This window comes from Saccoglossus kowalevskii, chromosome 11 (assembly GCF_978046115.1).
Source record: "Saccoglossus kowalevskii chromosome 11, keSacKowa6.1, whole genome shotgun sequence".
NCBI lineage: Eukaryota > Metazoa > Hemichordata > Enteropneusta > Harrimaniidae > Saccoglossus > Saccoglossus kowalevskii.
Genome location: NC_140651.1, coordinates 32,091,960 through 32,119,025, shown reverse-complemented (window position 1 = coordinate 32,119,025; position 27,066 = coordinate 32,091,960). Strand labels below are relative to the sequence as shown.

General features: G+C 39.1%; 23 non-coding genes across 23 annotated transcripts; all 23 read left to right on the top strand.

Moving 5' to 3' along the window:
- Nucleotides 1-678: 678 nt before the first annotated feature.
- Nucleotides 679-750, top strand: TRNAQ-CUG (transfer RNA glutamine (anticodon CUG)). The gene has a single exon. It is a non-coding gene; the product is annotated as a tRNA-Gln (tRNA).
- Nucleotides 751-1,050: 300 nt separating this feature from the next.
- Nucleotides 1,051-1,122, top strand: TRNAQ-CUG (transfer RNA glutamine (anticodon CUG)). The gene has a single exon. It is a non-coding gene; the product is annotated as a tRNA-Gln (tRNA).
- Nucleotides 1,123-1,794: 672 nt separating this feature from the next.
- Nucleotides 1,795-1,866, top strand: TRNAQ-UUG (transfer RNA glutamine (anticodon UUG)). The gene has a single exon. It is a non-coding gene; the product is annotated as a tRNA-Gln (tRNA).
- Nucleotides 1,867-2,536: 670 nt separating this feature from the next.
- Nucleotides 2,537-2,608, top strand: TRNAQ-CUG (transfer RNA glutamine (anticodon CUG)). Its single transcript has one exon. It is a non-coding gene; the product is annotated as a tRNA-Gln (tRNA).
- Nucleotides 2,609-7,736: 5,128 nt separating this feature from the next.
- On the top strand, nt 7,737-7,808 carry TRNAQ-UUG (transfer RNA glutamine (anticodon UUG)). The gene has a single exon. It is a non-coding gene; the product is annotated as a tRNA-Gln (tRNA).
- A 670-nt stretch (nt 7,809-8,478) lies between these two features.
- TRNAQ-CUG (transfer RNA glutamine (anticodon CUG)) lies at nt 8,479-8,550 on the top strand. The gene has a single exon. It is a non-coding gene; the product is annotated as a tRNA-Gln (tRNA).
- A 3,271-nt stretch (nt 8,551-11,821) lies between these two features.
- On the top strand, nt 11,822-11,893 carry TRNAQ-CUG (transfer RNA glutamine (anticodon CUG)). The gene has a single exon. It is a non-coding gene; the product is annotated as a tRNA-Gln (tRNA).
- Nucleotides 11,894-12,193: 300 nt separating this feature from the next.
- Nucleotides 12,194-12,265, top strand: TRNAQ-UUG (transfer RNA glutamine (anticodon UUG)). Its single transcript has one exon. It is a non-coding gene; the product is annotated as a tRNA-Gln (tRNA).
- Nucleotides 12,266-14,424: 2,159 nt separating this feature from the next.
- Nucleotides 14,425-14,496, top strand: TRNAQ-UUG (transfer RNA glutamine (anticodon UUG)). Its single transcript has one exon. It is a non-coding gene; the product is annotated as a tRNA-Gln (tRNA).
- A 672-nt stretch (nt 14,497-15,168) lies between these two features.
- On the top strand, nt 15,169-15,240 carry TRNAQ-CUG (transfer RNA glutamine (anticodon CUG)). The gene has a single exon. It is a non-coding gene; the product is annotated as a tRNA-Gln (tRNA).
- A 300-nt stretch (nt 15,241-15,540) lies between these two features.
- On the top strand, nt 15,541-15,612 carry TRNAQ-UUG (transfer RNA glutamine (anticodon UUG)). Its single transcript has one exon. It is a non-coding gene; the product is annotated as a tRNA-Gln (tRNA).
- A 1,418-nt stretch (nt 15,613-17,030) lies between these two features.
- On the top strand, nt 17,031-17,102 carry TRNAQ-CUG (transfer RNA glutamine (anticodon CUG)). Its single transcript has one exon. It is a non-coding gene; the product is annotated as a tRNA-Gln (tRNA).
- Nucleotides 17,103-17,402: 300 nt separating this feature from the next.
- On the top strand, nt 17,403-17,474 carry TRNAQ-UUG (transfer RNA glutamine (anticodon UUG)). Its single transcript has one exon. It is a non-coding gene; the product is annotated as a tRNA-Gln (tRNA).
- Nucleotides 17,475-18,519: 1,045 nt separating this feature from the next.
- On the top strand, nt 18,520-18,591 carry TRNAQ-UUG (transfer RNA glutamine (anticodon UUG)). Its single transcript has one exon. It is a non-coding gene; the product is annotated as a tRNA-Gln (tRNA).
- Nucleotides 18,592-20,755: 2,164 nt separating this feature from the next.
- TRNAQ-UUG (transfer RNA glutamine (anticodon UUG)) lies at nt 20,756-20,827 on the top strand. Its single transcript has one exon. It is a non-coding gene; the product is annotated as a tRNA-Gln (tRNA).
- Nucleotides 20,828-21,128: 301 nt separating this feature from the next.
- TRNAQ-UUG (transfer RNA glutamine (anticodon UUG)) lies at nt 21,129-21,200 on the top strand. The gene has a single exon. It is a non-coding gene; the product is annotated as a tRNA-Gln (tRNA).
- A 671-nt stretch (nt 21,201-21,871) lies between these two features.
- Nucleotides 21,872-21,943, top strand: TRNAQ-UUG (transfer RNA glutamine (anticodon UUG)). Its single transcript has one exon. It is a non-coding gene; the product is annotated as a tRNA-Gln (tRNA).
- Nucleotides 21,944-22,242: 299 nt separating this feature from the next.
- Nucleotides 22,243-22,314, top strand: TRNAQ-UUG (transfer RNA glutamine (anticodon UUG)). The gene has a single exon. It is a non-coding gene; the product is annotated as a tRNA-Gln (tRNA).
- Nucleotides 22,315-23,357: 1,043 nt separating this feature from the next.
- On the top strand, nt 23,358-23,429 carry TRNAQ-UUG (transfer RNA glutamine (anticodon UUG)). Its single transcript has one exon. It is a non-coding gene; the product is annotated as a tRNA-Gln (tRNA).
- Nucleotides 23,430-23,730: 301 nt separating this feature from the next.
- Nucleotides 23,731-23,802, top strand: TRNAQ-UUG (transfer RNA glutamine (anticodon UUG)). Its single transcript has one exon. It is a non-coding gene; the product is annotated as a tRNA-Gln (tRNA).
- A 1,415-nt stretch (nt 23,803-25,217) lies between these two features.
- TRNAQ-UUG (transfer RNA glutamine (anticodon UUG)) lies at nt 25,218-25,289 on the top strand. The gene has a single exon. It is a non-coding gene; the product is annotated as a tRNA-Gln (tRNA).
- Nucleotides 25,290-25,961: 672 nt separating this feature from the next.
- TRNAQ-CUG (transfer RNA glutamine (anticodon CUG)) lies at nt 25,962-26,033 on the top strand. Its single transcript has one exon. It is a non-coding gene; the product is annotated as a tRNA-Gln (tRNA).
- A 300-nt stretch (nt 26,034-26,333) lies between these two features.
- On the top strand, nt 26,334-26,405 carry TRNAQ-UUG (transfer RNA glutamine (anticodon UUG)). The gene has a single exon. It is a non-coding gene; the product is annotated as a tRNA-Gln (tRNA).
- The last annotated feature ends 661 nt before the right edge of the window (nt 26,406-27,066 follow it).

Below are 27,066 nucleotides of genomic sequence, written 5' to 3'. Positions count from 1 at the left end.
GGACATTCGTTTATTTTGGTATGATATATCGCCGAGATAAACATCGATATATGCAAACTTGCGGCGCAGGAGGAATGCGACGTGCCCTCACTCCAATCTGTAATAAATCCTTCCTAAAAATCATCATCTGAGGGCAGTTGCTAAAACAAAAATACCATTCATGATATCAATGCGTGAGAAGGTGTCAATGTCTGAGTGACGCACAGGTATTCGAAATGCATCGGTCATCTCAGTTGAAAGGATTTTTATTTTTCTGAGTAATGTTTGTTTTCACCATAGAAATGTATAAAGGCAGAAAGTATTACAGGCCCTATGGTGTAATGGTTAGCACTCTGGACTTTAAATTCAGCGATCAGAGTTCAAGTCTCGGTAGGACATTCGTTTATTTTGGCATGATATATCGCCGAGATAAACATCGATATATACAAACTTGCGGCGCAGGAGGAATGCGACGTGCCCTTACTCCAATCTGTAATGAATCCTTCCTAAAAATCATCATCTGAGGGCAGTTGCTAAAACAATAATACCATTCATGATATCAACGCGTGAGAAGGTGTCAATGTCTGAGTGACGCACAGGTATTCGAAATGCATCGGTCATCTCAGTTGAAAGGATTTTTATCTTTCTGAGTAATATTTGTTTTCACCATAGAAATGTATATGGGAAGGAAAAATTACAGGCTCTATGGTGTAATGGTTAGCACTCTGGACTCTGAATCCAGCGATCCGAGTTCAAATCTCGGTAGGACCTTTGTTTATTTTGGTATGATATATCGCCGAGATAAACATCGATATATACAAACTTGCGGCGCAGGAGGAATGCGACGTGCCCTCACTCCAATCTGTAATAAATCCTTCCTAAAAATCATCATCTGAGGGCAGTTGCTAAAACAATAATACCATTCATGATATCAATGCGTGAGAAGGTGTCAATGTCTGAGTGACGCACAGGTATTGGAAATGCATCGGTCATCTCAGTTGAAAGGATTTTTATCTTTCTGAGTAATATTTGTTTTCACCATAGAAATGTATATGGGAAGGAAAAATTACAGGCTCTATGGTGTAATGGTTAGCACTCTGGACTCTGAATCCAGCGATTCGAGTTCAAATCTCGGTAGGACCTTTGTTTATTTTGGTATGATATATCGCCGAGATAAACATCGATATATACAAACTTGCGGCGCAGGAGGAATGCGACGTGACCTCACTCCAATCTGTAATAAATCCTTCCTAAAAATCATCATCTGAGGGCAGTTGCTAAAACAATAATACCATTCATGATATCAATGCGTGAGAAGGTGTCAATGTCCGAGTGACGCACAGGTATTCGAAATGCATCGGTCATCTCAGTTGAAAGGATTTTTATCTTTCTGAGTAATGTTTGTTTTCTTCATAGAAATGTATATTGGCAGAAAGTATTACAGGCCCTATGGTGTAATGGTAGGCATTCTGGACTTTAAATCCAGCGATCCGAGTTCAAATATCGGTAGGACCTTCGTTTATTTTGGTATGATATATCGCCGAGATAAACATCGATATATACAAACTTGCGGCGCAGGAGGAATGCGACGTGCCCTCACGCCAATCTGTAATAAATCCTTCCTTAAAATCATCATCTGATGGCAGTTCCTAAAACAATAATACCATTCATGATATCAATGCGTGAGAAGGTGTCAATGTCTGAGTGACGCACAGGTATTCGAATTGCATCGGTCATCTCAGTTGAAAGGATTTTTATCTTTCTGAGTAATGTTTGTTTTCACCATAAAAATGTATATTGGAAGCAAGTATTACAGGTCCTATGGTGTAATGGTTAGCACTCTGGATTTTGAATCCAGCGTTCCGAGTTCAAATCTCGGTAGGACCTTCGTTTATTTTGGTATGATATATCGCCGAGATAAACATCTATATATACAAATTTGCGGCGCAGGAGGAATGCGACGTGCCCTCACGTCAATCTGTAATAAATCCTTCCTTAAAATCATCATCTGATGGCAGTTGCTAAAACAATAATACCATTCATGATATTAATGCGTGAGAAGGTGTCAATGTCTGAATGACGCACAGGTATTCGAAATGCATCGGTCATCTCAGTTGAAAAGATTTTTATCTTCCTGAGTAATGTATTTTTTTCACCATAGAAATGTATATTAGAATGCAGTATTACAGGCCCTATGGTGTAATGGTTAGCAATCTGGACTCTGAATCCAGCGATTCGAGTTCAAATCTCGGTAGGACCTTCGTTTATTTTGGTATGATATATCGCCGAGATAAACATCGATATATACAAACTTGCGGCGCAGGAGGAATGCGACGTGCCTTCACGCCAATCTGTAATAAATCCTTCCTTAAAATCATCATCTGATGGCAGTTGCTAAAACAATAATACCTTTCATGATATCAATGCATGAGAAGGTGTCAATGTCTGAGTGACGCACAGGTATTCGAATTGCATCGGTCATCTCAGTTGACAGGATTTTTATCTTTCTGAGTAATGTTTGTTTTCACCATAGAAGTGTATATTGAAAAGTATTACAGGTCCTATGGTGTAATGGTTAGCACTCTGGACTCTGAATCCAGCGATCCGAGTTCAAATCTCGGTAGGATCTTCGTTTATTTTGGTTTGATATATCGCCTCGATAAACATCGATATATACAAACTTGCGGTGCAGGAGGAATGCGACGTGCCCTCACGCCAATCTGTAATAAATCCTTCCTTAAAATCATCATCTGATGGCAGTTGCTAAAACAATAATACCATTCATGATATTAATCCGTGAGAAGGTGTCAATGACTGAATGACGCACAGGTATTCGAAATTCATCGGTCATCTCAGTTGAAAGGATTTTTATCTTTCTGAGTAATGTTTGTTTTCACCATAGAAATGTATATTGGCATGAAGTATTACAGGCCCTATGGTGTAATGGTTAGTACTCTGGACTTTAAATCCAGCGGTCCGAGTTCAAATCTCGGTAGGATCTTCGTTTATTTTGGTATGATATATCGCCGAGATAAACATCGATATATACAAACTTGCGGCGCAGGAGGAATGTGACGTGCCCTCACGCCAATCTGTAATAAATCCTTCCTTAAAATCATCATCTGATGACAGTTACTAAAACAATAATACCATTCATGATATCAATGCGTGAGAAGGTGTGAATGTTTGAGTGAAGCACAGGTATTCGAATTGCATTGGTCATCTCAGTTGAAAGGATTTTTATCTTCCTGAGTAATGTTTTTTTCACCATAGAAATGTACCTTAGAATGCAGTATTACAGGCCCTATTGTGTAATGGTTAGCACTCTGGATTTTGAATCCAGCGTTCCGAGTTCAAATCTCGGTAGGATCTTTGTTTATTTTGGTTCGATATATCGCCTCGATAAACATCGATATATACAAACTTGCGGTGCAGGAGGAATGCGACGTGCCCTCACGCCAATCTGTAATAAATCCTTCCGTAAAATCATCGTCTGATGGCAGTTGCTAAAACAATAATACCATTCATGATATTAATCCGTGAGAAGGTGTCAATGACTGAATGACGCATAGGTATTCGAAATCCATCGGTCATCTCAGTTGAAAGGATTTTTATCTTTCTGAGTAATGTTTGTTTTCACCATAGAAATGTATATTGGCATGAAGTATTACAGGCCCTATGGTGTAATGGTTAGTACTCTGGACTTTAAATCCAGCGATCCGAGTTCAAATCTCGGTAGGATCTTCGTTTATTTTGGTATGATATATCGCCGAGATAAACATCGATATATACAAACTTGCGGCGCAGGAGGAATGCGACGTGCCCTCACGCCAATCTGTAATAAATCCTTCCTTAAAATCATCATCTGATGGCAGTTACTAAAACAATAATACCATTCATGATATCAATGCGTGAGAAGGTGTGAATGTCTGAGTGAAGCTCAGGTATTCGAATTGCATTGGTCATCTCAGTTGAAAGGATTTTTATCTTCCTGAGTAATGTTTTTTTCACCATAGAAATGTACCTTAGAATGCAGTATTACAGGCCCTATTGTGTAATGGTTACCACTCTGGACTTTGAATCCAGCGATCCGATTTCAAATCTCGGTAGGACCTTCGTTTATTTTGGTATGATATATCGCCGAGATAAATATCGATATATACAAACTTGCGGCGCAGGAGGAATGCGACGTGCCCTCACGCCAATCTGTAATAAATCCTTCCTTAAAATCATCATCTGATGGCAGTTCCTAAAACAATAATACCTTTCATGATATCAATGCGTGAGAAGGTGTCAATGTCTGAGTGACGCACAGGTATTCGAATTGCATTGGTCATCTCAGTTGAAAGGATTTTTATCTTCCTGAGTAATGTTTTTTTCACCATAGAAATGTACCTTAGAATGCAGTATTACAGGCCCTATTGTGTAATGGTTACCACTCTGGACTTTGAATCCAGCGATCCGATTTCAAATCTCGGTAGGACCTTCGTTTATTTTGGTATGATATATCGCCGAGATAAATATCGATATATACAAACTTGCGGCGCAGGAGGAATGCGACGTGCCCTCACGCCAATCTGTAATAAATCCTTCCTTAAAATCATCATCTGATGGCAGTTCCTAAAACAATAATACCATTCATGATATCAATGCGTGAGAAGGTGTCAATGTCTGAGTGACGCACAGGTATTCGAATTGCATCGGTCATCTCAGTTGAAAGGATTTTTATCTTTCTGAGTAATGTTTATATTCACCATAGAAACGTATATTGGAAGGAAGTATTACAGGCCCTATGGTGTAATGGTTAGCACTCTGGACTTTAAATCCAGCGATCCGAGTTCAAATATCGGTAGGACCTTCGTTTATTTTGGTATGATATATCGCCGAGATAAACATCCATATATACAAACTTGTGTCGCAGGAGGAATGCGACGTGCCGTCACGCCAATCTGTAATAAATCCTTCCTTAAAATCATCATCTGATGGCAGTTCCTAAAACAATAATACCATTCATGATATCAATGCGTGAGAAGGTGTGAATGTCTGAGTGAAGCTCAGGTATTCGAATTGCATTGGTCATCTCAGTTGAAAGGATTTTTATCTTCCTGAGTAATGTTTTTTTCACCATAGAAATGTACCTTAGAATGCAGTATTACAGGCCCTATTGTGTAATGGTTACCACTCTGGACTTTGAATCCAGCGATCCGATTTCAAATCTCGGTAGGACCTTCGTTTATTTTGGTATGATATATCGCCGAGATAAATATCGATATATACAAACTTGCGGCGCAGTAGGAATGCGACGTGCCCTCACGCCAATCTGTAATAAATCCTTCCTTAAAATCATCATCTGATGGCAGTTCCTAAAACAATAATACCTTTCATGATATCAATGCGTGAGAAGGTGTCAATGTCTGAGTGACGCACAGGTATTCGAATTGCATTGGTCATCTCAGTTGAAAGGATTTTTATCTTCCTGAGTAATGTTTTTTTCACCATAGAAATGTACCTTAGAATGCAGTATTACAGGCCCTATTGTGTAATGGTTACCACTCTGGACTTTGAATCCAGCGATCCGATTTCAAATCTCGGTAGGACCTTCGTTTATTTTGGTATGATATATCGCCGAGATAAATATCGATATATACAAACTTGCGGCGCAGGAGGAATGCGACGTGCCCTCACGCCAATCTGTAATAAATCCTTCCGTAAAATCATCATCTGATGGCAGTTACTAAAACAATAATACCATTCATGATATCAATGCGTGAGAAGGTGTGAATGTTTGAGTGAAGCACAGGTATTCGAATTGCATTGGTCATCTCAGTTGAAAGGATTTTTATCTTCCTGAGTAATGTTTTTTTCACCATAGAAATGTACCTTAGAATGCAGTATTACAGGCCCTATTGTGTAATGGTTAGCACTCTGGATTTTGAATCCAGCGTTCCGAGTTCAAATCTCGGTAGGATCTTTGTTTATTTTGGTTTGATATATCGCCTCGATAAACATCGATATATACAAACTTGCGGTGCAGGAGGAATGCGACGTGCCCTCACGCCAATCTGTAATAAATCCTTCCGTAAAATCATCGTCTGATGGCAGTTGCTAAAACAATAATACCATTCATGATATTAATCCGTGAGAAGGTGTCAATGACTGAATGACGCATAGGTATTCGAAATCCATCGGTCATCTCAGTTGAAAGGATTTTTATCTTTCTGAGTAATGTTTGTTTTCACCATAGAAATGTATATTGGCATGAAGTATTACAGGCCCTATGGTGTAATGGTTAGTACTCTGGACTTTAAATCCAGCGATCCGAGTTCAAATCTCGGTAGGATCTTCGTTTATTTTGGTATGATATATCGCCGAGATAAACATCGATATATACAAACTTGCGGCGCAGGAGGAATGCGACGTGCCCTCACGCCAATCTGTAATAAATCCTTCCTTAAAATCATCATCTGATGGCAGTTATTAAAACAATAATACCATTCATGATATCAATGCGTGAGAAGGTGTGAATGTCTGAGTGAAGCTCAGGTATTCGAATTGCATTGGTCATCTCAGTTGAAAGGATTTTTATCTTCCTGAGTAATGTTTTTTTCACCATAGAAATGTACCTTAGAATGCAGTATTACAGGCCCTATTGTGTAATGGTTACCACTCTGGACTTTGAATCCAGCGATCCGATTTCAAATCTCGGTAGGACCTTCGTTTATTTTGGTATGATATATCGCCGAGATAAATATCGATATATACAAACTTGCGGCGCAGGAGGAATGCGACGTGCCCTCACGCCAATCTGTAATAAATCCTTCCTTAAAATCATCATCTGATGGCAGTTCCTAAAACAATAATACCTTTCATGATATCAATGCGTGAGAAGGTGTCAATGTCTGAGTGACGCACAGGTATTCGAATTGCATTGGTCATCTCAGTTGAAAGGATTTTTATCTTCCTGAGTAATGTTTTTTTCACCATAGAAATGTACCTTAGAATGCAGTATTACAGGCCCTATTGTGTAATGGTTACCACTCTGGACTTTGAATCCAGCGATCCGATTTCAAATCTCGGTAGGACCTTCGTTTATTTTGGTATGATATATCGCCGAGATAAATATCGATATATACAAACTTGCGGCGCAGGAGGAATGCGACGTGCCCTCACGCCAATCTGTAATAAATCCTTCCTTAAAATCATCATCTGATGGCAGTTCCTAAAACAATAATACCATTCATGATATCAATGCGTGAGAAGGTGTCAATGTCTGAGTGACGCACAGGTATTCGAATTGCATCGGTCATCTCAGTTGAAAGGATTTTTATCTTTCTGAGTAATGTTTATATTCACCATAGAAACGTATATTGGAAGGAAGTATTACAGGCCCTATGGTGTAATGGTTAGCACTCTGGACTTTAAATCCAGCGATCCGAGTTCAAATATCGGTAGGACCTTCGTTTATTTTGGTATGATATATCGCCGAGATAAACATCCATATATACAAACTTGTGTCGCAGGAGGAATGCGACGTGCCGTCACGCCAATCTGTAATAAATCCTTCCTTAAAATCATCATCTGATGGCAGTTCCTAAAACAATAATACCATTCATGATATCAATGCGTGAGAAGGTGTCAATGTCTGAGTGACGCACAGGTATTCGAATTGCATCGGTCATCTCAGTTGAAAGGATTTTTATCTTTCTGAGTAATGTTTGTTTTCACCATAAAAATGTATATTGGAAGCAAGTATTACAGGTCCTATGGTGTAATGGTTAGCACTCTGGATTTTGAATCCAGCGTTCCGAGTTCAAATCTCGGTAGGACCTTCGTTTATTTTGGTATGATATATCGCCGAGATAAACATCTATATATACAAATTTGCGGCGCAGGAGGAATGCGACGTGCCCTCACGTCAATCTGTAATAAATCCTTCCTTAAAATCATCATCTGATGGCAGTTGCTAAAACAATAATACCATTCATGATATTAATGCGTGAGAAGGTGTCAATGTCTGAATGACGCACAGGTATTCGAAATGCATCGGTCATCTCAGTTGAAAAGATTTTTATCTTCCTGAGTAATGTATTTTTTTCACCATAGAAATGTATATTAGAATGCAGTATTACAGGCCCTATGGTGTAATGGTTAGCAATCTGGACTCTGAATCCAGCGATTCGAGTTCAAATCTCGGTAGGACCTTCGTTTATTTTGGTATGATATATCGCCGAGATAAACATCGATATATACAAACTTGCGGCGCAGGAGGAATGCGACGTGCCTTCACGCCAATCTGTAATAAATCCTTCCTTAAAATCATCATCTGATGGCAGTTGCTAAAACAATAATACCTTTCATGATATCAATGCATGAGAAGGTGTCAATGTCTGAGTGACGCACAGGTATTCGAATTGCATCGGTCATCTCAGTTGACAGGATTTTTATCTTTCTGAGTAATGTTTGTTTTCACCATAGAAGTGTATATTGAAAAGTATTACAGGTCCTATGGTGTAATGGTTAGCACTCTGGACTCTGAATCCAGCGATCCGAGTTCAAATCTCGGTAGGATCTTCGTTTATTTTGGTTTGATATATCGCCTCGATAAACATCGATATATACAAACTTGCGGTGCAGGAGGAATGCGACGTGCCCTCACGCCAATCTGTAATAAATCCTTCCTTAAAATCATCATCTGATGGCAGTTGCTAAAACAATAATACCATTCATGATATTAATCCGTGAGAAGGTGTCAATGACTGAATGACGCACAGGTATTCGAAATTCATCGGTCATCTCAGTTGAAAGGATTTTTATCTTTCTGAGTAATGTTTGTTTTCACCATAGAAATGTATATTGGCATGAAGTATTACAGGCCCTATGGTGTAATGGTTAGTACTCTGGACTTTAAATCCAGCGGTCCGAGTTCAAATCTCGGTAGGATCTTCGTTTATTTTGGTATGATATATCGCCGAGATAAACATCGATATATACAAACTTGCGGCGCAGGAGGAATGTGACGTGCCCTCACGCCAATCTGTAATAAATCCTTCCTTAAAATCATCATCTGATGACAGTTACTAAAACAATAATACCATTCATGATATCAATGCGTGAGAAGGTGTGAATGTTTGAGTGAAGCACAGGTATTCGAATTGCATTGGTCATCTCAGTTGAAAGGATTTTTATCTTCCTGAGTAATGTTTTTTTCACCATAGAAATGTACCTTAGAATGCAGTATTACAGGCCCTATTGTGTAATGGTTAGCACTCTGGATTTTGAATCCAGCGTTCCGAGTTCAAATCTCGGTAGGATCTTTGTTTATTTTGGTTTGATATATCGCCTCGATAAACATCGATATATACAAACTTGCGGTGCAGGAGGAATGCGACGTGCCCTCACGCCAATCTGTAATAAATCCTTCCGTAAAATCATCGTCTGATGGCAGTTGCTAAAACAATAATACCATTCATGATATTAATCCGTGAGAAGGTGTCAATGACTGAATGACGCATAGGTATTCGAAATCCATCGGTCATCTCAGTTGAAAGGATTTTTATCTTTCTGAGTAATGTTTGTTTTCACCATAGAAATGTATATTGGCATGAAGTATTACAGGCCCTATGGTGTAATGGTTAGTACTCTGGACTTTAAATCCAGCGATCCGAGTTCAAATCTCGGTAGGATCTTCGTTTATTTTGGTATGATATATCGCCGAGATAAACATCGATATATACAAACTTGCGGCGCAGGAGGAATGCGACGTGCCCTCACGCCAATCTGTAATAAATCCTTCCTTAAAATCATCATCTGATGGCAGTTACTAAAACAATAATACCATTCATGATATCAATGCGTGAGAAGGTGTGAATGTCTGAGTGAAGCTCAGGTATTCGAATTGCATTGGTCATCTCAGTTGAAAGGATTTTTATCTTCCTGAGTAATGTTTTTTTCACCATAGAAATGTACCTTAGAATGCAGTATTACAGGCCCTATTGTGTAATGGTTACCACTCTGGACTTTGAATCCAGCGATCCGATTTCAAATCTCGGTAGGACCTTCGTTTATTTTGGTATGATATATCGCCGAGATAAATATCGATATATACAAACTTGCGGCGCAGGAGGAATGCGACGTGCCCTCACGCCAATCTGTAATAAATCCTTCCTTAAAATCATCATCTGATGGCAGTTCCTAAAACAATAATACCTTTCATGATATCAATGCGTGAGAAGGTGTCAATGTCTGAGTGACGCACAGGTATTCGAATTGCATTGGTCATCTCAGTTGAAAGGATTTTTATCTTCCTGAGTAATGTTTTTTTCACCATAGAAATGTACCTTAGAATGCAGTATTACAGGCCCTATTGTGTAATGGTTACCACTCTGGACTTTGAATCCAGCGATCCGATTTCAAATCTCGGTAGGACCTTCGTTTATTTTGGTATGATATATCGCCGAGATAAATATCGATATATACAAACTTGCGGCGCAGGAGGAATGCGACGTGCCCTCACGCCAATCTGTAATAAATCCTTCCTTAAAATCATCATCTGATGGCAGTTCCTAAAACAATAATACCATTCATGATATCAATGCGTGAGAAGGTGTCAATGTCTGAGTGACGCACAGGTATTCGAATTGCATCGGTCATCTCAGTTGAAAGGATTTTTATCTTTCTGAGTAATGTTTATATTCACCATAGAAACGTATATTGGAAGGAAGTATTACAGGCCCTATGGTGTAATGGTTAGCACTCTGGACTTTAAATCCAGCGATCCGAGTTCAAATATCGGTAGGACCTTCGTTTATTTTGGTATGATATATCGCCGAGATAAACATCCATATATACAAACTTGTGTCGCAGGAGGAATGCGACGTGCCGTCACGCCAATCTGTAATAAATCCTTCCTTAAAATCATCATCTGATGGCAGTTCCTAAAACAATAATACCATTCATGATATCAATGCGTGAGAAGGTGTGAATGTCTGAGTGAAGCTCAGGTATTCGAATTGCATTGGTCATCTCAGTTGAAAGGATTTTTATCTTCCTGAGTAATGTTTTTTTCACCATAGAAATGTACCTTAGAATGCAGTATTACAGGCCCTATTGTGTAATGGTTACCACTCTGGACTTTGAATCCAGCGATCCGATTTCAAATCTCGGTAGGACCTTCGTTTATTTTGGTATGATATATCGCCGAGATAAATATCGATATATACAAACTTGCGGCGCAGGAGGAATGCGACGTGCCCTCACGCCAATCTGTAATAAATCCTTCCTTAAAATCATCATCTGATGGCAGTTCCTAAAACAATAATACCTTTCATGATATCAATGCGTGAGAAGGTGTCAATGTCTGAGTGACGCACAGGTATTCGAATTGCATTGGTCATCTCAGTTGAAAGGATTTTTATCTTCCTGAGTAATGTTTTTTTCACCATAGAAATGTACCTTAGAATGCAGTATTACAGGCCCTATTGTGTAATGGTTACCACTCTGGACTTTGAATCCAGCGATCCGATTTCAAATCTCGGTAGGACCTTCGTTTATTTTGGTATGATATATCGCCGAGATAAATATCGATATATACAAACTTGCGGCGCAGGAGGAATGCGACGTGCCCTCACGCCAATCTGTAATAAATCCTTCCTTAAAATCATCATCTGATGGCAGTTCCTAAAACAATAATACCATTCATGATATCAATGCGTGAGAAGGTGTCAATGTCTGAGTGACGCACAGGTATTCGAATTGCATCGGTCATCTCAGTTGAAAGGATTTTTATCTTTCTGAGTAATGTTTATTTTCACCATAGAAACGTATATTGGAAGGAAGTATTACAGGTCCTATGGTGTAATGGTTAGCACTCTGGACTCTGAATCCAGCGATTCGAGTTCAAATCTCGGAAGGACCTTCGTTTATTTTGGTATGATATATCGCCGAGATAAACATCGATATATACAAACTTGCGGCGCAGGAGGAATGCGACGTGCCGTCACGCCAATCTTTAATAACTCCTTCCTTAAAATCATTATCTGATGGCAGTTCCTAAAACAATAAAACCTTTCATGATATCAATGCGTGAGAAGGTGTCAATGTCTTAGTGACGCACAGGTATTCGAATTGCATTGGTCATCTCAGTTGAAAGGATTTTTATCTTTCTGAGTAATGTTTTTTTTCACCATAGAAATGTATATTACAATGCAGTATTACAGGCCCTATGGTGTAATGGTTAGCACTCTGGACTTTGAATCCAGCGATCCGAGTTCAAATCTCGGTAGGACCTTCGTTTATTTTGGTATGATATATCGACGAGATAAACATCGATATATACAAACTTGCCGCGCAGGAGGAATGCGACGTGCCCTCACGCCAATCTGTAATAAATCCTTCCTTAAAATCATCATCTGATGGCAGTTGCTAAAACAAAAATACCATTCATGATATCAATGCGTGGGAAGGTGTCAATGTCTGAGTGACGCACAGGTATTCGAATTGCATCGGTCATCTCAGTTGAAAGGAATTTTATCTTCCTGAGTAATGTTTGTTTTCACCATAGAAATGTATATTAGAATGCAGTATTACAGGCCCTATGGTGTAATGGTTAGCAATCTGGAATTTGAATCCTGCGATCCGAGTTCAAATAGCGGTAGGACCTTCGTATATTTTGGTATGATATATCGCCGAGATAAACATCGATATATACAAACTTGCGGCGCAGGAGGAATGCGACGTGCCCTCACGCCAATCTGTAATAAATCCTTCCTTAAAATCATCATCTGATGGCAGTTGCTAAAACAATAATACCATTCATGATATCAATGCGTGAGAAGGTGTCAATGTCTGAGTGACGCTCAGGTATTCGAATTGCATCGGTCATCTCAGTTGAAAGGATTTTTATCTTTCTGAGTAATGTTTGTTTTCACCATAGAAATGTATATTGGAAGGATGTATTACAAGTCCTAAGGTGTAATGGTCAGCTCTCTGGACTTTGAATCCAGCGATCCGAATTAAAATCTCGGTAGGACCTTCGTTTATTTTGGTATGATATATCGCCGAGATAAACATCGATATATACAAACTTGCGGCGCAGGAGGAATGCGACGTGCCGTCACGCCAATCTTTAATAAATCCTTCCTTAAAATCATCATCTGATGGCAGTTCCTAAAACAATAATACCTTTCATGATATCAATGCGTGAGAAGGTGTCAATGTCTGAGTGACGCACAGGTATTCGAATTGCATTGGTCATCTCAGTTGAAAGGATTTCTATCTTTCTGAGTAATGTTTGTTTTCACCATAAAAATGTATATTGGAAGCAAGTATTACAGGTCCTATGGTGTAATGGTTAGCACTCTGGATTTTGAATCCAGCGATCCGAGTTCAAAACTCTGTAGGACCTTCGTTTATTTTGGTATGATATATCGCCGAGATAAACATCGATATATACAAACTTGCGGCGCAGGAGGAATGCGACGTACCCTCACGTCAATCTGTAATAAATCCTTCCTTAAAATCATCATCTGATGGCAGTTGCTAAAACAATAATACCATTCATGATATTAATGCGTGAGAAGGTGTCAATGTCTGAATGACGCACAGGTATTCGAATTGCATTGGTCATCTCAGTTGAAAGGATTTTTATCTTTCTGAGTAATGTTTTTTTTCACCATAGAAATGTATATTACAATGCAGTATTACAGGCCCTATGGTGTAATGGTTAGCACTCTGGACTTTAAATCCAGCGATCCGAGTTCAAATCTCGATAGGACTTTCGTTTATTTTGGTATGATATATCGCCGAGATAAACATCGATATATACAAACTTGCGGCGCAGGAGGAATGCGACGTGCGCTCACACCAATCTGTAATAAATCTTCCTTAAAATCATCATCTGATGGCAGTTGCTAAAACAAGAATACCATTCATGATGTTAATGCGTGAGAAGGTGACAATGTCAGAATGACGCACAGGTATTCGAAATGCATCGGTCATCTCACTTGAAAAGATTTTTATCTTCCTGAGTAATGTTTTTTTTTCACCATAGAAATGTATATTAGAATGCAGTATTACAGGCCCTATTGTGTAATGGTTAGCAATCTGAACTCTGAATCCAGCGATCCGAGTTCAAATCTCGGTAGAATCTTCGTTTATTTTGGTATGATGTATCGCCGAGATAAACATCGATATATACAAACTTGCGGCGCAGGAGGAATGCGACGTGCCCTCACACCAATCTGTAATAAATCTTCCTTAAAATCATCATCTGATGGCAGTTGCAAAAACAATAATACCATTCATGATATCAATGCGTGAGAAGGTGTCAATGTCTGAGTGACGCACAGGTATTCGAATTGCATTGGTCATCTCAGTTGAAAGGATTTTTATCTTTCTGAGTATTGTTTATTTTCACCATAGAAACGTATATTGGAAGGAAGTATTACAGGTCCTATGGTGTAATGGTTAGCACTCTGGACTTTGAATCCAGCGATCCGAGTTCAAATCTCGGTAGGACCTTCGTTTATTTTGGTATGATATATCGCCGAGATAAACATCGATATATACAAACTTGTGTCGCAGGAGGAATGCGACGTGCCGTCACGCCAATCTGTAATAAATCCTTTCTTAAAATCATCATCTGATGGCAGTTCCTAAAACAAAAATACCTTTCATGATATCAATGCGTGAGAAGGTGTCAATGTCTGAGCGACGCACAGGTATTTGAATTGCATTGGTCATCTCAGTTGAAAGGATTTTTATCTTTCTGAGTAATGTTTGTTTTCACCATAGAAATGTTTAGTAGAATGCAGTATTACAGGCCATATGGTGTAATAGTTAGCACTCTGGACTTTAAATCCTGCGATCCGAGTTCAAATATCGGTAGGACTTTCGTTTATTTTGGTATGATATATCGCCGAGATAAACATCGATATATACAAACTTGCGGTGCGGGAGGAATGCGACGTGCCCTCACGCCAATCTGTAATAAATCCTTCCTTAAAATCATCATCTGATGGCAGTTCCTAAAACAATAATACCATTCATGATATCAATGCGTGAGAAGGTGTCAATGTCTGAGTGACGCACAGGTATTCGAATTGCATCGGTCATCTCAGTTGAAAGGATTTTTATCTTTCTGAGTAATGTTTATTTTCACCATAGAAACGTATATTGGAAGGAAGTATTACAGGTCCTATGGTGTAATGGTTAGCACTCTGGACTCTGAATCCAGCGATTCGAGTTCAAATCTCGGTAGGACCTTCGTTTATTTTGGTATGATATATCGCCTAGATAAACATCGATATATACAAACTTGCGGCGCAGGAGGAATGCGACGTGCCGTCACGCCAATCTTTAATAAATCCTTCCTTAAAATCATCATCTGATGGCAGTTCCTAAAACAATAGTACCTTTCATGATATCAATGCGTGAGAAGGTGTCAATGTCTGAGTGACGCACAGGTATTCGAATTGCATTGGTCATCTCAGTTGAAAGGATTTTTATCTTTCTGAGTAATGTTTGTTTTCACCATAAAAATGTATATTGGAAGCAAGTATTACAGGTCCTATGGTGTAATGGTTAGCACTCTGGATTTTGAATCCAGCGTTCCGAGTTCAAATCTCGGTAGGACCTTCGTTTATTTTGGTATGATATATCGCCGAGATAAACATCTATATATACAAATTTGCGGCGCAGGAGGAATGCGACGTACCCTCACGTCAATCTGTAATAAATCCTTCCTTAAAATCATCATCTGATGGCAGTTGCTAAAACAATACTACCATTCATGATATTAATGCGTGAGAAGGTGTCAATGTCTGAATGACGCACAGGTATTCGAAATGCATCGGTCATCTCAGTTGAAAAGATTTTTATCTTCCTGAGTAATGTTTTTTTTTCACCATAGAAATGTATATTAGAATGCAGTATTACAGGCCCTATGGTGTAATGGTTAGCAATCTGGACTCTGAATCCAGCGATTCGAGTTCAAATCTCGGTAGGACCTTCGTTTATTTTGGTATGATATAACGCCGAGATAAACATCGATATATACAAAACTTGCGGCGCAGGAGGAATGCGACGTGCCCTCACGCCAATCTGTAAAAAATCCTTCCTTAAAATCATCATCTGATGGCAGTTGCTAAAACAAAAATACCATTCATGATATCAATGCGTGGGAAGGTGTCAATGTCTGAGTGACGCACAGGTATTCGAATTGCATCGGTCATCTCAGTTGAAAGGAATTTTATCTTCCTGAGTAATGTTTGTTTTCACCATAGAAATGTATATTAGAATGCAGTATTACAGGCCCTATGGTGTAATGGTTAGCAATCTGGAATTTGAATCCTGCGATCCGAGTTCAAATATCGGTAGGACCTTCGTATATTTTGGTATGATATATCGCCGAGATAAACATCGATATATACAAACTTGCGGCGCAGGAGGAATGCGACGTGCCCTCACGCCAATCTGTAATAAATCCTTCCTTAAAATCATCATCTGATGGCAGTTCCTAAAACAATAATACCTTTCATGATATCAATGCGTGAGAAGGTGTCAATGTCTGAATGACGCACAGGTATTTGAATTGCATTGGTCATCTCAGTTGAAAGGATTTTTATCTTTCTGAGTAATGTTTGTTTTCACCATAGAAATGTTTATTAGAATGCAGTATTACAGGCCATATGGTGTAATAGTTAGCACTCTGGACTTTAAATCCAGCGATCCGAGTTCAAATATCGGTAGGACTTTCGTTTAATTTGGTATGATATATCGCCGAGATAAACATCGATATATACAAACTTGCGGTGCGGGAGGAATGCGACGTGCCCTCACGCCAATCTGTAATAAATCCTTCCTTAAAATCATCATCTGATGGCAGTTCCTAAAACAATAATACCATTCATGATATCAATGCGTGAGAAGGTGTCAATGTCTGAGTGACGCACAGGTATTCGAATTGCATCGGTCATCTCAGTTGAAAAGATTTTTATCTTTCTGAGTAATGTTTATTTTCACCATAGAAACGTATATTGGAAGGAAGTATTACAGGTCCTATGGTGTAATGGTTAGCACTCTGGACTCTGAATCCAGCGATTCGAGTTCAAATCTCGGTAGGACCTTCGTTTATTTTGGTATGATATATCGCCGAGATAAACATCGATATATACAAACTTGCGGCGCAGGAGGAATGCGACGTGCCGTCACGCCAATCTTTAATAAATCCTTCCTTAAAATCATCATCTGATGGCAGTTCCTAAAACAATAATACCTTTCATGATATCAATGCGTGAGAAGGTGTCAATGTCTGAGTGACGCACAGGTATTCGAATTGCATTGGTCATCTCAGTTGAAAGGATTTTTATCTTTCTGAGTAATGTTTTATTTCACCATAGAAATGTATATTAGAATGCAGTATTACTGGCCCTATGGTGTAATGGTTAGCACTCTGGACTTTGAATCCAGCGATCCGAGTTCAAATCTCGGTAGGACCTTCGTTTATTTTGGTATGATATAACGCCGAGATAAACATCGATATATACAAAACTTGCGGCGCAGGAGGAATGCGACGTGCCCTCACGCCAATCTGTAATAAATCCTTCCTTAAAATCATCATCTGATGGCAGTTGCTAAAACAAAAATACCATTCATGATATCAATGCGTGGGAAGGTGTCAATGTCTGAGTGACGCACAGGTATTCGAATTGCATCGGTCATCTCAGTTGAACGGAATGTTATCTTCCTGAGTAATGTTTGTTTTCACCATAGAAATGTATATTAGAATGCAGTATTACAGGCCCTATGGTGTAATGCTTAGCAATCTGGAATTTGAATCCTGCGATCCGAGTTCAAATAGCGGTAGGACCTTCGTATATTTTGGTATGATATATCGCCGAGATAAACATCGATATATACAAACTTGCGGCGCAGGAGGAATGCGACGTGCCCTCACGCCAATCTGTAATAAATCCTTCCTTAAAATCATCATCTGATGGCAGTTGCTAAAACAATAATACCATTCATGATATCAATGCGTGAGAAGGTGTCAATGTCTGAGTGACGCTCAGGTATTCGAATTGCATCGGTCATCTCAGTTGAAAGGATTTTTATCTTTCTGAGTAATGTTTGTTTTCACCATAGAAATGTATATTGGAAGGATGTATTACAAGTCCTAAGGTGTAATGGTCAGCTCTCTGGACTTTGAATCCAGCGATCCGAATTCAAATCTCGGTAGGACCTTCGTTTATTTTGGTATGATATATCGCCGAGATAAACATCGATATATACAAACTTGCGGCGCAGGAGGAATGCGACGTGCCGTCACGCCAATCTTTAATAAATCCTTCCTTAAAATCATCATCTGATGGCAGTTCCTAAAACAATAATACCTTTCATGATATCAATGCGTGAGAAGGTGTCAATGTCTGAGTGACGCACAGGTATTCGAATTGCATTGGTCATCTCAGTTGAAAGGATTTTTATCTTTCTGAGTAATGTTTGTTTTCACCATAAAAATGTATATTGGAAGCAAGTATTACAGGTCCTATGGTGTAATGGTTAGCACTCTGGATTTTGAATCCAGCGTTCCGAGTTCAAATCTCGGTAGGACCTTCGTTTAAATTGGTATGATATATCGCCGAGATAAACATCTATATATACAAATTTGCGGCGCAGGAGGAATGCGACGTACCCTCACGTCAATCTGTAATAAATCCTTCCTTAAAATCATCATCTGATGGCAGTTGCTAAAACAATAATACCATTCATGATATTAATGGGTGAGAAGGTGTCAATGTCTGAATGACGCACAGGTATTCGAAATGCATCGGTCATCTCAGTTGAAAAGATTTTTATCTTCCTGAGTAATGTTTTTTTTTCACCATAGAAATGTATATTAGAATGCAGTATTACAGGCCCTATGGTGTAATGGTTAGCAATCTGGACTCTGAATCCAGCGATTCGAGTTCAAATCTCGGTAGGACCTTCGTTTATTTTGGTATGATATAACGCCGAGATAAACATCGATATATACAAAACTTGCGGCGCAGGAGGAATGCGACGTGCCCTCACGCCAATCTGTAAAAAATCCTTCCTTAAAATCATCATCTGATGGCAGTTGCTAAAACAAAAATACCATTCATGATATCAATGCGTGGGAAGGTGTCAATGTCTGAGTGACGCACAGGTATTCGAATTGCATCGGTCATCTCAGTTGAAAGGAATTTTATCTTCCTGAGTAATGTTTGTTTTCACCATAGAAATGTATATTAGAATGCAGTATTACAGGCCCTATGGTGTAATGGTTAGCAATCTGGAATTTGAATCCTGCGATCCGAGTTCAAATATCGGTAGGACCTTCGTATATTTTGGTATGATATATCGCCGAGATAAACATCGATATATACAAACTTGCGGCGCAGGAGGAATGCGACGTGCCCTCACGCCAATCTGTAATAAATCCTTCCTTAAAATCATCATCTGACGGCAGTTGCTAAAACAATAATACCATTCATGATATTAATGCGTGAGAAGGTGTCAATGTCTGAGTGACGCACAGGTATTCGAATTGCATCGGTCATCTCAGTTGAAAGTATTTTTATCTTTCTGAGTAATGTTTGTTTTCACCATAGAAATGTATATTGGAAGGAAGTATTACAGGTCCTATGGTGTAATGGCTAGCACTCTGGAATTTGAATCCAACGATCTGAGTTCAAATCTCGGTAGGACCTTCGTTTATTTTGGTATTATATATCGCCGAGATAAACATCGATATATACAAACTTGCGGCACAGGAGGAATGCGACGTGCCCTCTCGCCAATCTGTAATAAATCCTTCCTTATAATCATCATATGATGGCAGTTGCTAAAACAAGAATACCATTCATGATATTAATGCGTGAGAAGGTGACAATGTCTGAATGACGCACAGGTATTCGAAATGCATCGGTCATCTCAGTTGAAATGATTTTTCTCTTCCTGAATAATGTTTTTTTTTTCACCATAGAAATGTATATTAGAATGCAGTATTACAGGCCCTATGGTGTAATGGTTAGCAATCTGGACTCTGAATCCAGCGATTGGAGTTCAAATCTCGGTAGGACCTTCGTTTATTTTGGTATGATATATCGCCGAGATAAACATCGATATATACAAACTTGCGGCGCAGGAGGAATGCGACGTGCCCTCTCGCCAATCTGTAATAAATCCTTCCTTAAAATCATCATCTGAGGGCAGTTGCTAAAACAAAAATACCATTCATGATATCAATGCGTGGGAAGGTGTCAATGTCTGAGTGACGCACAGGTATTCGAATTGCATCGGTCATCTCAGTTGAAAGGATTTTTATCTTTCTGAGTAATGTTTGTTTTCACCATAGAAACGTATATTGGAAGGAAGTATTCCAGGTCCTATGGTGTAATGGTTAGCACTCTGGACTTTAAATCCAGCGATCCGAGTTCAAATCTCGGTAGGACCATCGTTTATTTTGGTATGATATATCGCCGAGATAAACATCGATATATACAAACTTGCGGCGCAGGAGGAATGCAACGTGCCCTCTCGCCAATCTGTAATAAATCCTTCCTTAAAATCATCATCTGATGGCAGTTCCTAAAACAATAATACCATTCATGATATCAATGCGTGAGAAGGTGTCAATGTCTGAGTGACGCACAGGTATTCGAAATGCATCGGTCATCTCAGTTGAAAGGATTTTTATCTTTCTGAGTAATGTTTGTTTTCACCATAGAAATGTATATTGTAAGCAAGTATTACAGGCCCTATGGTGTAATGGTTAGCACTCTGGACTTTGAATCCAGCGATCCGAGTTCAAATCTCGGTAGGACCTTCGTTTATTTTGGTATGATATAACGCCGAGATAAACATCGATATATACAAAACTTGCGGCGCAGGAGTAATGCGACGTGCCCTCACGCCAATCTGTAATAAATCCTTCCTTAAAATCATCATCTGATGGCAGTTGCTAAAACAATAATACCATTCATGGTATTAATGCGTGAGAAGGTGTCAATGTCTGAGTGACGCACAGGTATTCGAATTGCATCGGTCATCTCAGTTGAAACGATTTTTATCTTTCTGAGTAATGTTTGTTTTCACAATAGAAATGTATATTGGAAGGAAATATTACAGGCCCTATGGTGTAATGGTTAGCACTCTGGACTTTGAATCCAGCGATCCGAGTTCAAATCTCGGTAGGACCTTCGTTTATTTTGGTATGATATATCGACGAGATAAACATCGATATATACAAACTTGCGGCGCAAGAGGAATGCGACGTGCCCTCACGCCAATCTGTAGTAAATCCTTCCTTAAAATCATCATCTGCTGGCAGTTGCTAAAACAATAATTCCATTCATGATATTAATGCGTGAGAAGGTGTCAATGTCTGAATGACCCACAGGTATTCGAAATTCATCGGTCATCTCAGTTGAAAGGATTTTCATCTTTCTGAGTAATGTTTGTTTTCACCATAGAAATGTATATTGGCAGGAAGTATTACTGGCCCTATGGTGTAATGGTTAATAATCTGGACTTTAAATCCAGCGATCCGAGTTCAAATCTCGGTAGGATCTTCGTTTATTTTGGTATGATATATCGCCGAGATAAACATCGATATATACAAACTTGCGGCGCAGGAGGAATGCGGCGTGCCCTCAAACCAATCTGTAATAAATCTTCCTTAAAATCATCATCTGATGGCAGTTGCTAAAACAATAATACCATTCATGATATTAATGCGTGAGAAGGTGTCAATGTCTGAGTGACGCACAGGTATTCGAATTGCATCGGTCATCTCAGTTGAAACGATTTTTATCTTTCTGAGTAATGTTTGTTTTCACAATAGAAATGTATATTGGAAGGAAGGATTACAGGCCCTATGGTGTAATGGTTAGCACTCTGGACTTTGAATCCAGCGATCCGAGTTCAAATCTCGGTAGGATCTTCGTTTATTTTGGTATGATATATCGCCGAGATAAACATCGATATATACAAACTTGCGGCGCAGGAGGAATGCGGCGTGCCCTCAAACCAATCTGTAATAAATCTTCCTTAAAATCATCATCTGATGGCAGTTGCTAAAACAATAATACCATTCATGATATTAATGCGTGAGAAGGTGTCAATGTCTGAGTGACGCACAGGTATTCGAATTGCATCGGTCATCTCAGTTGAAACGATTTTTATCTTTCTGAGTAATGTTTGTTTTCACAATAGAAATGTATATTGGAAGGAAGTATTACAGGCCCTATGGTGTAATGGTTAGCACTCTGGACTTTGAATCCAGCGATCCGAGTTCAAATCTCGGTAGGACCTTCGTTTATTTTGGTATGATATATCGACGAGATAAACATCGATATATACAAACTTGCGGCGCAAGAGGAATGCGACGTGCCCTCACGCCAATCTGTAGTAAATCCTTCCTTAAAATCATCATCTGCTGGCAGTTGCTAAAACAATAATTCCATTCATGATATTAATGCGTGAGAAGGTGTCAATGTCTGAATGACCCACAGGTATTCGAAATTCATCGGTCATCTCAGTTGAAAGGATTTTCATCTTTCTGAGTAATGTTTGTTTTCACCATAGAAATGTATATTGGCAGGAAGTATTACTGGCCCTATGGTGTAATGGTTAATAATCTGGACTTTAAATCCAGCGATCCGAGTTCAAATCTCGGTAGGATCTTCGTTTATTTTGGTATGATATATCGCCGAGATAAACATCGATATATACAAACTTGCGGCGCAGGAGGAATGCGGCGTGCCCTCAAACCAATCTGTAATAAATCTTCCTTAAAATCATCATCTGATGGCAGTTGCTAAAACAATAATACCATTCATGATATTAATGCGTGAGAAGGTGTCAATGTCTGAGTGACGCACAGGTATTCGAATTGCATCGGTCATCTCAGTTGAAACGATTTTTATCTTTCTGAGTAATGTTTGTTTTCACCATAGAAACGTATATTGGAAGGAAGTATTCCAGGTCCTATGGTGTAATGGTTAGCACTCTGGACTTTAAATCCAGCGATCCGAGTTCAAATCTCGGTAGGACCATCGTTTATTTTGGTATGATATATCGCCGAGATAAACATCGATATATACAAACTTGCGGCGCAGGAGGAATGTAACGTGCCCTCTCGCCAATCTGTAATAAATCCTTCCTTAAAATCATCATCTGATGGCAGTTCCTAAAACAATAATACCATTCATGATATCAATGCGTGAGAAGGTGTCAATGTCTGAGTGACGCACAGGTATTCGAAATGCATCGGTCATCTCAGTTGAAAGGATTTTTATCTTTCTGAGTAATGTTTGTTTTCACCATAGAAATGTATATTGTAAGCAAGTATTACAGGCCCTATGGTGTAATGGTTAGCACTCTGGACTTTGAATCCAGCGATCCGAGTTCAAATCTCGGTAGGACCTTCGTTTATTTTGGTATGATATAACGCCGAGATAAACATCGATATATACAAAACTTGCGGCGCAGGAGTAATGCGACGTGCCCTCACGCCAATCTGTAATAAATCCTTCCTTAAAATCATCATCTGATGGCAGTTGCTAAAACAATAATACCATTCATGATATTAATGCGTGAGAAGGTGTCAATGTCTGAGTGACGCACAGGTATTCGAATTGCATCGGTCATCTCAGTTGAAACGATTTTTATCTTTCTGAGTAATGTTTGTTTTCACAATAGAAATGTATATTGGAAGGAAATATTACAGGCCCTATGGTGTAATGGTTATCACTCTGGACTTTGAATCCAGCGATCCGAGTTCAAATCTCGGTAGGACCTTCGTTTATTTTGGTATGATATATCGAAGAGATAAACATCGATATATACAAACTTGCGGCGCAAGAGGAATGCGACGTGCCCTCACGCCAATCTGTAATAAATCCTTCCTTAAAATCATCATCTGATGGCAGTTCCTAAAACAATAATACCTTTCATGATATCAATGCGTGAGAAGGTGTCAATGTCTGAGTGACGCACAGGTATTCGAATTGCTTTGGTCATCTCAGTTGAAAGGATTTCTATCTTTCTGAGTAATGTTTGTTTTCACCATAAAAATGTATATTGGAAGCAAGTATTACAGGTCCTATGGTGTAATGGTTAGCACTCTGGATTTTGAATCCAGCGATCCGAGTTCAAAACTCTGTAGGACCTTCGTTTATTTTGGTATGATATATCGCCGAGATAAATATCGATATATACAAACTTGCGGCGCAGGAGGAATGCGACGTACCCTCACGTCAATCTGTAATAAATCCTTCCTTAAAATCATCATCTGATGGCAGTTGCTAAAACAATAATACCATTCATGATATTAATGCGTGAGAAGGTGTCAATGTCTGAATGACGCACAGGTATTCGAATTGCATTGGTCATCTCAGTTGAAAGGATTTTTATCTTTCTGAGTAATGTTTTTTTTCACCATAGAAATGTATATTACAATGCAGTATTACAGGCCCTATGGTGTAATGGTTAGCACTCTGGACTTTAAATCCAGCGATCCGAGTTCAAATCTCGATAGGACTTTCGTTTATTTTGGTATGATATATCGCCGAGATAAACATCGATATATACAAACTTGCGGCGCAGGAGGAATGCGACGTGCGCTCACACCAATCTGTAATAAATCTTCCTTAAAATCATCATCTGATGGCAGTTGCTAAAACAAGAATACCATTCATGATGTTAATGCGTGAGAAGGTGACAATGTCAGAATGACGCACAGGTATTCGAAATGCATCGGTCATCTCACTTGAAAAGATTTTTATCTTCCTGAGTAATGTTTTTTTTTCACCATAGAAATGTATATTAGAATGCAGTATTACAGGCCCTATTGTGTAATGGTTAGCAATCTGAACTCTGAATCCAGCGATCCGAGTTCAAATCTCGGTAGAATCTTCGTTTATTTTGGTATGATGTATCGCCGAGATAAACATCGATATATACAAACTTGCGGCGCAGGAGGAATGCGACGTGCCCTCACACCAATCTGTAATAAATCTTCCTTAAAATCATCATCTGATGGCAGTTGCAAAAACAATAATACCATTCATGATATCAATGCGTGAGAAGGTGTCAATGTCTGAGTGACGCACAGGTATTCGAATTGCATTGGTCATCTCAGTTGAAAGGATTTTTATCTTTCTGAGTATTGTTTATTTTCACCATAGAAACGTATATTGGAAGGAAGTATTACAGGTCCTATGGTGTAATGGTTAGCACTCTGGACTTTGAATCCAGCGATCCGAGTTCAAATCTCGGTAGGACCTTCGTTTATTTTGGTATGATATATCGCCGAGATAAACATCGATATATACAAACTTGTGTCGCAGGAGGAATGCGACGTGCCGTCACGCCAATCTGTAATAAATCCTTTCTTAAAATCATCATCTGATGGCAGTTCCTAAAACAAAAATACCTTTCATGATATCAATGCGTGAGAAGGTGTCAATGTCTGAGCGACGCACAGGTATTTGAATTGCATTGGTCATCTCAGTTGAAAGGATTTTTATCTTTCTGAGTAATGTTTGTTTTCACCATAGAAATGTTTAGTAGAATGCAGTATTACAGGCCATATGGTGTAATAGTTAGCACTCTGGACTTTAAATCCTGCGATCCGAGTTCAAATATCGGTAGGACTTTCGTTTATTTTGGTATGATATATCGCCGAGATAAACATCGATATATACAAACTTGCGGTGCGGGAGGAATGCGACGTGCCCTCACGCCAATCTGTAATAAATCCTTCCTTAAAATCATCATCTGATGGCAGTTCCTAAAACAATAATACCATTCATGATATCAATGCGTGAGAAGGTGTCAATGTCTGAGTGACGCACAGGTATTCGAATTGCATCGGTCATCTCAGTTGAAAGGATTTTTATCTTTCTGAGTAATGTTTATTTTCACCATAGAAACGTATATTGGAAGGAAGTATTACAGGTCCTATGGTGTAATGGTTAGCACTCTGGACTCTGAATCCAGCGATTCGAGTTCAAATCTCGGTAGGACCTTCGTTTATTTTGGTATGATATATCGCCTAGATAAACATCGATATATACAAACTTGCGGCGCAGGAGGAATGCGACGTGCCGTCACGCCAATCTTTAATAAATCCTTCCTTAAAATCATCATCTGATGGCAGTTCCTAAAACAATAATACCTTTCATGATATCAATGCGTGAGAAGGTGTCAATGTCTGAGTGACGCACAGGTATTCGAATTGCATTGGTCATCTCAGTTGAAAGGATTTTTATCTTTCTGAGTAATGTTTGTTTTCACCATAAAAATGTATATTGGAAGCAAGTATTACAGGTCCTATGGTGTAATGGTTAGCACTCTGGATTTTGAATCCAGCGTTCCGAGTTCAAATCTCGGTAGGACCTTCGTTTATTTTGGTATGATATATCGCCGAGATAAACATCTATATATACAAATTTGCGGCGCAGGAGGAATGCGACGTACCCTCACGTCAATCTGTAATAAATCCTTCCTTAAAATCATCATCTGATGGCAGTTGCTAAAACAATAATACCATTCATGATATTAATGCGTGAGAAGGTGTCAATGTCTGAATGACGCACAGGTATTCGAAATGCATCGGTCATCTCAGTTGAAAAGATTTTTATCTTCCTGAGTAATGTTTTTTTTTCACCATAGAAATGTATATTAGAATGCAGTATTACAGGCCCTATGGTGTAATGGTTAGCAATCTGGACTCTGAATCCAGCGATTCGAGTTCAAATCTCGGTAGGACCTTCGTTTATTTTGGTATGATATAACGCCGAGATAAACATCGATATATACAAAACTTGCGGCGCAGGAGGAATGCGACGTGCCCTCACGCCAATCTGTAAAAAATCCTTCCTTAAAATCATCATCTGATGGCAGTTGCTAAAACAAAAATACCATTCATGATATCAATGCGTGGGAAGGTGTCAATGTCTGAGTGACGCACAGGTATTCGAATTGCATCGGTCATCTCAGTTGAAAGGAATTTTATCTTCCTGAGTAATGTTTGTTTTCACCATAGAAATGTATATTAGA